Source organism: Lathyrus oleraceus, chromosome 7 (genome assembly GCF_024323335.1).
Source record: "Lathyrus oleraceus cultivar Zhongwan6 chromosome 7, CAAS_Psat_ZW6_1.0, whole genome shotgun sequence".
Classification (NCBI taxonomy): domain Eukaryota; kingdom Viridiplantae; phylum Streptophyta; class Magnoliopsida; order Fabales; family Fabaceae; genus Lathyrus; species Lathyrus oleraceus.
This window is the reverse complement of record NC_066585.1, coordinates 134,911,583-134,922,540: the sequence shown is the minus strand read 5'-3', so window position 1 is coordinate 134,922,540 and position 10,958 is coordinate 134,911,583. Positions and strand designations below refer to the sequence as shown.

The following is a 10,958-nucleotide window of genomic DNA, read 5'->3' as shown; positions in this document are numbered from 1 at the left end:
AGAGATGCTTCCCATTCAAGTGAAAATGGAAATCATCCACACAAGTTGTTGTAGATCTTGTTTGTTAAAAACAAATTGAAAAATCAGGCTCGACTATATAGCAAAAGAGAAATTATGATTTCTCTTTAAGTGCTTTGGGGAAATGTATTAATTCACTTGCAGAGAATAGTGCACATGTGGCATTTCGTGACTCAAAGCTTACTAGATTATTATGTGATTCATTTGGAGGTAAGACTTTGTGAGTATGAGAATTGTTTTTTCTCTTGTTCTTTTCTTTTTATTTATGCTTAGATTTTTTACTAAAGACAAAACATAATATTCTAAACTATGGCATGTTAGCAATGTAGGTTGACATGATGTTGGTTTAAGCACGTGGACCAAAATTTTAACGAAATAATAAACAATTAATACAAAGAAATTTAATATATAGATTGAAAACTCATGGTGAAGCTCAAGACACTAAATCTAAAATTTAACCATTATTACTTATTAGTTATGGGAATTTTACTTGAGATTTTCCTTGTATTATGAAGTATAAATGGATGATTGTATGTTGTGTTGAAACTCAATGATTTAGCATTAATAAACTATTCATGTGACATTGTGAAAACTGACTGCTTATCTTTCCATTTGGGGATAGATGGTTCAATGTAGCTTTTGTTGGATAGCATAATGTAAAGACCATTTTAATCAGGTTGCCATTTTTAGTACTTGTAATTTGTTTAACTGTATGCACACACTAGTGTAATGATTGTGAGTTTTGATAGATTGATGAGTATGTTTGTGTTTGTTTTTCTACTTTATAAAGGTTTGTGTTTCCATGCTGTCTTGCTATGATGAAACTCAGTTTGGATTCATTTGTTGATAGAGGTTTGAATTGATTTGATAGGGAAAATGTAGTAATTATATGAGAAAAATAAATCATGAGATCTTTTTGGCAATTTTTTGTTTGGTTCCCCTTGTAAATTTGCTCAACCATTTCTTTGATTGGTCCAGGCATCTTTGAAGACAGAGCGAGAGAAGGAGAAGGAGATCTATTTTTCATTAAGGAAGTATGCAATCAAAGCTTTAGAATTCCCAAGTTTGATGTTAAAATTAATTATTTGAAGAATTTGTGCTAGTGTTTTGCATCACAATTGATGCTGTCATAAAATATAGTTTATGAATGATGACTTTTGTTATTCTGAAAATTTCACTTTTTTTTTATAATTGAAGTTATATTTTTTATACATATTATTAATCATTTGTGGGGATTTTTAACTTTCCAAAACAAAATTCATGTAGTTTAAACAACATTTCAGTTTTTTTAATATATATGTTAACTCAGATTTATACCATTTGTCTTGTGATACCAGATCAGCAGAAAGTTAAAACAGTAAAAAATGATATAAGCAAAGTAAAAATGTAATATCAAAATTGAATAATAATAACCACATTGCAAAAGAAAAAAGTAATTTCAATAACAACAACTATGAAATTGAATAACAACAAAAGTTAGCCATACGGGATCGGGGTGGAATGATTCTAAGAGTTGAAGATTTAAGGATTGGATGACTATTTATAAGTCATGAATGTTTCATATTTTGAGTTGAGGCACGAAGAAGGGATAATGTTTTAGTATCATATTTTTGTTTCACTCTACCAAAATGTGTTAGTAAAATAAATGCAACTCGTCCGTTCAAGCAAAATTACTTATTGGATAGTGAATTGGCCGAGTCACATCAGTGTTTACCAATAAATTTTAAATTTAATCTTTTGATCTTTCATGTTTGTATTACCTTCCAGTTTCGGGTCCTTATGATACAATCGTCCGAGTCGAATTGAGTTTTAAAATACTTATTATATTTTTAATTATGATATATATATATATATATATATATATATATATATATATATATATATATATATATATATATATATATCACCTGGTTAGAGCACAACATAAATTTATACTAAAGTGAACTACTTTCTTATACATATTTCAACCCTGCTTCTGCTGTATATTAAGTTGTGGTATCATCACCTGGTTGCCAAATCTACGGTAAGTTTTTCATTACACAAATTGTTATGACAATTTGTGGCTAAATTTATGTTGTGATAGGTTGATTACGCTTAGATAAAACTAAGTAGGTAACTTTTCCTCATTACTTTTTATTAACAGATAAATAAACAACCTTTTAAAAGTGTTTTTAAAACAAAAAATGTTTTTAGTGTTTTCTGTTAAGTACATCTTTTTCCCGGGGAAGGGAGTTGTTGATGATTCTAAAAAGGAAAATTTTTGCTGAAAACATTTTGACATCTTTGATTTGGGAGAAATCCTTCTATCCCTTTGGGTTGATAGTTAAACAATTCGTTGTTTGCCTAGATGACTTTTAATAGGTTGTTTCGGTTAATATTATGTAATGAGTCCAAGTTATCTATTTAGATTTAGCTTTGTGTATCAACCAATCACAACATTCTTAGCCTGTTTCTTTTATGGATTCTGATGATGATAATCATCAAAACAATTTGATCAAAAATGAAGAACTTATAGAATATCCAAGAAATCTGGATAAACTCAACAGATGGGTTATACCCTCTATTCCTCCTAATCAAATTTATAGATTTGGTAAGATAGATGTTTTTGCTCGTTTTGCTGTTAAAACTCTAGAGCAAACAATTCAAATTTCTAAAGAAAAACAGACAATCAAACTGTTAACTAAAAAAGATTTGAAACCTTTTAAAAATAATAATTTTATCCATATTGGATTGGTTCAAATTGCTTTAAAACCGTTAACATTATTAGGTTTAAATTCTAGCATAATGGCTTATGTTAGAGATGGTAGATGTAAGGATTTCAAACAATCTTTAGCCGCTATGGTAGAGACAAGTCTGTGTGATGGACCAGTTTACTTTGATGTCTCACCAAATTTAACTCTATCTTTATCTGATAAGAATTTATTAGATGCTATTCAGTTAACTGTTCATACTGATGGTTACAATTTCAAACCTGGAAGTGAAATCATAGCAATATGCTATAGAATCTACTATAAGGTTCTTACTACACTTAATCCCAAAGCAAAACAATTAGCGTTCCCTGCAACTACTACTTTGGTTCAAACCAATTTGTTAACTTCCAATGTTGCAACCAATAGACTGATAAAATGGGATGAAATAAACTTCCCAGAGACATGGTCTCTTCCCCAGGAAATAGATCCTGAACCTATCCTTAATAGGGATATAGATCAAATAATTCAAACTATTGAAGGAGATCTAGAAATAAACTTCACTCCTAAAAGAATAATTAAGATACCCAGATCTCTATCTGCTAGACACTCAGTTAGTGAATTTTTCACAGCTTCTAGCCAATTACCTAGACCTTTTACTTCTCAAACAAGAGAAGAGATAGAGGTCGTTGAGAATATAAGACTTAGCAAAAATAGAATTCCCCAAGGAATTTATCAAAAACCTAATACTCCAAGAGTAGAATCACATACTCCGTCAGACATGGATTTCCAGTTATAATGTTAGATTACTCCTCTGGTAGCAAGATGAGACAACTCATCAATGATGAGTTTCAACATGAGAGATATACTCAATTCCGAGAATGGTTTTTAAAAAAAAATTCAAAACCCGAATTAGCTCAATTTAAAGATGAGTACTACACTCAAATGAACCTTGTGCAGGATTTCATTCCTTTTGTGAAATGGTTTGTTAACTATTTCATAAGTAAAAAACAAGAAGAAATCCTTGTTTTACAAAGACCTTGGGAAAATGTTAGAGGAGAGAAAATGGAAGCTCATTTTCCCCCTGAACAAACGATAAGTTTGAGACAAAATACTGAAGCTACCCCTTACCTTAACCTTCAGTTACAAAGATTTGAACAAAATCAAGTTACTCTTAAGGAATTAAATTCCGTCATCAGGTCTCAGAATTATACCAATGCTTATCTTGTTTGCTTAGGAGAACCATTTATCTCTCTGGAAAAAGATCTATTATCCATAAAAAATCTTTTAGAAAAACAAATAGCACGTCAAGATATCATTATTGACCTCATAAATAAACCTAAGGACCAGATGTCCACATCCACTATTTCGGATGTTCCTATAGTACAACCTCCTGTTTCCATAGAGGGATTTAAAATGGAAACCAATGGTGAAGAATTTGTTCGTATTTTAGAACAAAAGTTAAAAGGTCTTAATATCACAGTTATGTCCCATGAAGATTATTCTGAGGATAATAACGAAAACCATATTGACCAATTATCTGATATGTTTGCTAATTTGGACATTAGTAACCTTGACATTAATAATACTAATAATATAAACCCTGTTTATTCTCCTAGGCCTATAGAAAAGTATTATTACAAACGCCCCTCACCGCAAGATTTGCTCTTTGAGGAACCTGAACCATTCCAGAATTCTTACTCAGGAAAAGCCATTTATGAATGGAATGTTGATGGTCTTAATGACAAACAGATTATAGATACAATCCATAGGATGATCATGTATTCTACTGTTGCAAGCAACATGGAAATTCAGATAGTTCTATAGCATCCTTTATAACCACAGAATTTGTTGGCCAACTAAGAGGCTGGTGGGATCATTATCTCACCGAATCTCAGAAATTAGAAATTCTTAATCATAAGAAAATCATTAAGATCGAGCCAGGAACCAGCAGAAGCACTACTTTGGCTACGACTACCACGGGAGAAGAAGATGCAGTGTATACTCTGTGTCTCTCCATCTTACAGCATGTTGTAGGAACCAATGTCCCCATTGGAGAAAAAATACAGACACTTATCCAAAACCTTAGGTGTCCTTCTCTTACCCACTTTAGATGGTATAAGGATACTTTTCTTTCAAGAGTTTATCAATTAAACAATCCCAATTCTTTGCATTGGAAAGCAAAATTTATTGATGAATTGTTATGATGAAACTCAGTTTGTTAATGGAATTCATAGACTGCTTTGTGATACTTTGGATTCATTTGTTGATAGAGGTCTGAATTGATTTGATAGGGAAAATGTAGTAATTATATGAGAAAAATAAATCATGAGATCTTTGTGGCAATTTTTTGTTTGGTTCCCCTTGTAAATTTTCTCAACCATTTCTTTGATTGGTCCAGGCATCTTTGAAGACAGGGCGAGAGAAGGAGAAGGAGATCTATTTTTCATTAAGGAAGTATGCAATCAAAGCTTTAGAATTCCCAAGTTTGATGTTAAAATTAGTTATTTGAAGAATTTGTGCTAGTGTTTTGCATCACAATTGAAGCTGTCATAAAATATAGTTTATGAATGATGGCTTTTGTTATTCTGAAAATTTCACTTTTTTTTTATAATTGAAGTTATATTTTTTTTACATATTATTAATCATTTGCGGGGATTTTTAACTTTCAAAAACAAAATTTATGTAGTTTAAACAACATTTCAGTTTTTTTAATATTTATGTTAACTCATATCTATACCATTTGTCTTGTCATAACACGTCAACAGAAAGTTAAAACAGTAAAAAATGATATAAGCAAAGTAAAAATGTAATATCAAAATTGAATAACAATAACCACATTGCAAAAGAAAAAAAGTAATTTCAGTAACAACAACTATGAAATTGGATAACAACAAAAGTTAGCCATACGGGATGGGGGTGGAATGATTCTAAGAGTTGAAGATTTAAGGATTGGATGACTATTTATAAGTCATGTTTCATATTTTGAGTTGAGGCACGAAGAAGGGGATAATGTTTTAGTATCATATTTTTGTTTCACTATACCAAAATGTGTTAGTAAAATAAATGCAACTCGTCCGTTCAAGCAAAATTATTTATTGGATAGTGAATTGGCCGAATCATATCAGTGTTTACCAGTAAATTTTAAATTTAATCTTTTGATCTTTCATGTTTGTATTACCTTCCAGTTTATGGTCCTTATGATACAATTGTCCGAGTCGAATTGAGTTTTAAAATACTTATTTTATATATATATATATATATATATATATATATATATATATATATATATATATATATATATATATATATATATATATATATATATATATATATATATATATGATGAAAGTAATACATATAAGGCTTTTTTACATTATGAATAATTTGTTGTTTATACATTTAAGTCACATGGACAGATCTATGTTGAGGCATAGTCTTTAGCTACACCAAAATTTAATATATATATATATATATATATATATATATATATATATATATATATATATATATCGGTCAATCATTTAGAGAGAGTTATAATTCGTCTAGAATATTTACAGCACATGAGAACTATCCTACTAAAAATTACACTCGATCCAAATTCAAGAAACATTCAACGCCTCGCTGCTTCTTACGCCTAACAGATATCGAGTTGTTATAACTCTTCCATTATATAAAGAGAGCACACATCAATTTTAGGTACATGATTTCAAATTAAAATGTTATTCATTATTCTTCTTCTCATAATGACTTGAGCATTAGAGTGTTAGCCTTGTAGGTTGTGCCTTTTCTCCACCACATTGGAAGCTTAGATCCACTATTGTCCATTGCAACCATCGAAACTCACATCATTTCTAATTTCGTAACAGAACAGAACAATGTCATCATCTGTGGGAAGGATACATTATTTGAAAAATTGGTGAAATTATGCTTTTGTTAGATGTGCTTCAATTTTTTGATTTTATCTTCGTGTTATATATGATGGTTGAGATTTTAGGATTTATAAATAATTTGAGTGTAGCGCTACAAAATCATGATCAAGATCTTTTGAATGTTTTTTTGCTTGTCAATGCTACTAAACAATAATTAGTATAAATGAGGAATGATGGATAGAAAGAACTATATTGATGTGTCTGATATGGACGCACTATATGTGCAAGGAAAGAAACCTAAGCGACATGCTACAACTTCTAGTGTTTCTAACTTGCATCATTATAAGTCTGATTATTTGTTTAGTGTTTTAGATTTCCAATTGCACGAGCTTAATGCTAGGTTTGATGAAGAAAATATTGACCTTTTACAATGGGTTTTATGTTTGAGTCCCTCATCCTCATTTGCATCTTTTGATATGAAAACATTATTGAGAATGGTTAAACTTTATCCAAATGATATGGTAGATATGCCGGAAGTGGTGGTGCGACACCATCTTTAGAATTATGTTAGAAATGTTCGATGTTACCCAAAATTTGCAAAGTTCAAAGGACTTTTAGATTTTTGTGCAAATCTTGTGGAAACAAATGAGTGCAACACATTTGATATAATTTATAAGCTTCTAAAAGTTGGATTTAGTCTTTCCGGTAGCAACTGAAAATGTGGAACATGTTTTTTCAGCTATGAAGTTTGTGAAGAATCATCTATGTAATAAAATGAGTTACTAGTGGTTAAATAACTGCCTTATATGTTGGAACAAAATTGGTTGATACCATATCCCTCAGATTTTGATGATAACAAAGTATTTAAGGAACAATTGGGTATTCTAAACATTTATTCAAGTATGCATGATTATATGATTAAGCACAGATGAAGAAAACCCTGAGAATTATGCGTCTGAAGATCAGACTTTGGTTCTGAAGATCACCTATGAAGACTCTGGCACTGATGGAAGATCCAGACTTTGAAGAAGTCAACTCTGAAGAAAGTCAGCCTCTAGTGACCCATACTCTGAAGCTTCAAAAGCCAATAAGTGGTCTCTGAAGTGTCCAGCCTCTGAAAAGTGAAAGTCCATCTCTGAAGCAGAGTCTCTTCACTCGAGGAAACTCCGACAGACTCAAAGAACTTTTGATCATGTGAAGACTTAAGGAAAAACCTCTTCATGGGTGTCTGAGCTTTAACTGATAATTCCTCTTATAGAAAGTTGTTTTCTTGATGTGTCTAATCAAGTACAAAGGTTACCCAACCTTTTGGTGAAAGTCTTCAAAGTCTTCATACCTGAAGAAGAAAACATACCAGTATACAACATCATATGAATATAAACATATACATTAAAAGATAAGATACTCTGCCAAAATTACTAGATTTATAACATCTTAACATTGTGTATATTTTAGAAGTTCTAGAGTCTTAGAGTCTTTCTAAATTGTATTATGTCTACACCTCTGATTGTATATCAAGTGTAATTGCTACCCAAATCTCTTAAATGTTTTTTATAGAGTCAAAAGTCTCTTGCTTTAGTGTTTGAACATTTAAAGTCTCTTACTTGTGTGTTTGAGAAAATGAAGTCTCTTACATGTGTGTTTGAGAAAAGGAAGTCTCTTGCTTATGTGGTTGAGCATTGAAAGTCTCTTGCTTGTGTGCTTGAGCATTTGTAATCAATTTGGTTATAGTGGAAATCCCTTATAAGTACAAGGGGACTGGACTACTCTCATGTTGTGAGAGGAACCATTATAACTTCTTGTGTCTTTGCTTTTACTTTCCTTGCTTCTGCTCATTAATATTCCGCTGCTGTCAACTCTGATAGTCTAAGTCAGATTCTAGTTCAGAATCTGAAAAGGACCTTTAGAAGCTATTAAGCCTTTCTGAGTCAGACTCTAAACTAATTGTTCAAAATTTGTTTGAAAGTTATCAGAAGCTGAAGCTAAAAATGATTAAAGAAGAAAACACCAACATGATTCAACCCCCAATTTTTATGTTTTTATCACCTTCAGTTGGAATCAGAGCAAGGTCTATGCTAAACACTTAACAGTGTTGCAAAAATGATTTTGAGAAAAATACATATTCTTTCATGGCTAATGAACCTAGAATTGGTTCAAGTGGGGGATCTCCCAATCCTCTTGGTGTTATTAATCATGATTACAGATACAGCTAGACCCTATACTTTCAGTGGAGATTCTACACCATTTGAATGGTGGAAGAAAAAATGTATACTTACATTATAGGTCTTGATAATAATTTATGGGATACCTTAGAAGATTTCATTGACATTAAAGTCAATAATGTTGGATGGTGTCTGACAGAAAATATCTCACAACTGCTTAGAAAAAGATTTACAGAAAACATCATAGAGTTAAAGGCATCTTGGTTGATGCTCTTCCTCATTATGGGTACATCAAAATCATTGATAAATCTACTACTCATGCCATCTTTAAAGCCTTGCGTGTTACATATGAAGGCAATGAACAAGTTCAGGAAGCTAAGGCTAGCCTTCTAGTCCAACAATATGAGTTATTCAGAATGAAGGAAGATGAAGATATTGAAACCATGTTTTCTAGGTTTCAAATTCATGTATCTGGACTTCCGGTTCTGAACAAGAGCTACACTATCTCTGATCATGTCAAGAAGATTCTTAGGAGTCTTCCTGTCAGATATATACCCAAGGTAACAAAAATCCAGGAGGCTAAAGACTTAAACACATTAATTCTTAAGAGTCTCATTAGCAATCTTTAGAGCCATGAGACAAAGCAGAATGGAGATGAGCCTACAAAGAAATCTAAATCACTAGCTTTGAAGTCAGTGGTAGAGAAATCTAGTGATAAAGTTGTCATATCCTCAAAAGTCTTGAAACCAAAAGCTTCTAATGAAGAAGATTCTGATGGTGACACTGATGATGAGAAAATGACCTTTATCGTCAAAAGGTTTCAACATCTGGCTAACAAGAATAGAAGGTTGTGCCTGCTACTAATGCGAAGGTTCTAAACCAATCAGATTGTAAGACCCTAATTTTGACCCTAAGATCCCTCATGGCATCATGTTATTGCACAAGTGCATTACCTCAAGGATCATAGCATGTTTGGCTCCTTAACCCTAGGGTTGGGACTTGTTTGAGTGTTTTGAGACCACCAAGCATGCTCGTATTGTATATTATTTCTTTTCTTATTTGATTACTAACCAAAAGCACAAAAATATGTCACTAACTCTTTTTGTTTTGAAGCTCAAGTGATCATGTGCTCCAATGCTCCTAGGAGGCTCCTAAGCCCAATGAAATGGCTAGATGAAGATGAGAAAAAGCATGAAAATGGTCCACAAAGTTACTAATCATCATATATGTCTCCCAAGTATCTCAATTTGCCAATTTGATCAAGATAACCCAAGAGGCTTGAGGATTGTTTCCCAAGGAAACCCTAATTCCATTGTGTTTTGATTGTGCCTTGCCCATGAAGCAATCTCAACCTCTAATCAAATTTAATCAAGGGAAGTTATTTCATTCATCATTTTATGCATATGTGAGCCTACTTGAGGCCCCTCAATCATTTATTCATCAAGATTGGAAGTTTGGCCTTGAAAAGTTGACCAGTCAAGTCATCTGACTAAGCTGAGCACCATTGAGATATAACTTTTGATGTGTTTGTAAAATGAAGATTACCCCAAGAGAAAAACGTTTCCTAAGAACCATATGAACAACTTTCATGTTTATCACAAATCCATTTGAAACTTGTAAGGTCATCATTCATTTCAAAACATTATAGGCCATTCTGACTGAAACCCTAATTTTGGGCCAACTTACCAAGCGCATAATTTCCTTAATTTTTGTGATTTTGAGGTGAGACCAAATGCATTGGAAATATTGAGATTTCAAATTAAAATGTTATGTTGGACAAAATTTCATAATCCTAAAAGAAATACATGTGATAATACAAAATATTATAGGTCATTTTGGACCTAATTCATTGAATTCGAACAAGTACCCAACTTCAAATGCCCATAACTTTGTCATAGAAAATCCAAATGATGCAAACTTTGAGTATAAATTGATAATCTTGAAAACATATACAACTTTAATGTTTAAGGTTTTTTCATTTGAAGCTTGCATCATGAAAACAGAGGGGTTTGATTAAGCTTGCTTTTGGGGAAAATTTCAAAATGACTTAAACATGTTTTTTACTTGGATTTTCCAGGCCAATTTTCATTAATTTGAACATGCCAAATGAATTTTTTACTAACATGACTTTTGTTCCTTATTTCAAGGACTTTCCAACCATTACTCACATTACTTATTTGGACCTGCCAATTGTGAGTTTCAAAATTATCTTCATTTAT

At 31.7% G+C, this 10,958-nt stretch overlaps 1 pseudogene; it reads left to right on the top strand.

The window, feature by feature from the left end:
* The first annotated feature begins 6,810 nt into the window (after nt 1-6,810).
* On the top strand, nt 6,811-7,363 carry LOC127102443 (uncharacterized; annotated as a pseudogene).
* The last annotated feature ends 3,595 nt before the right edge of the window (nt 7,364-10,958 follow it).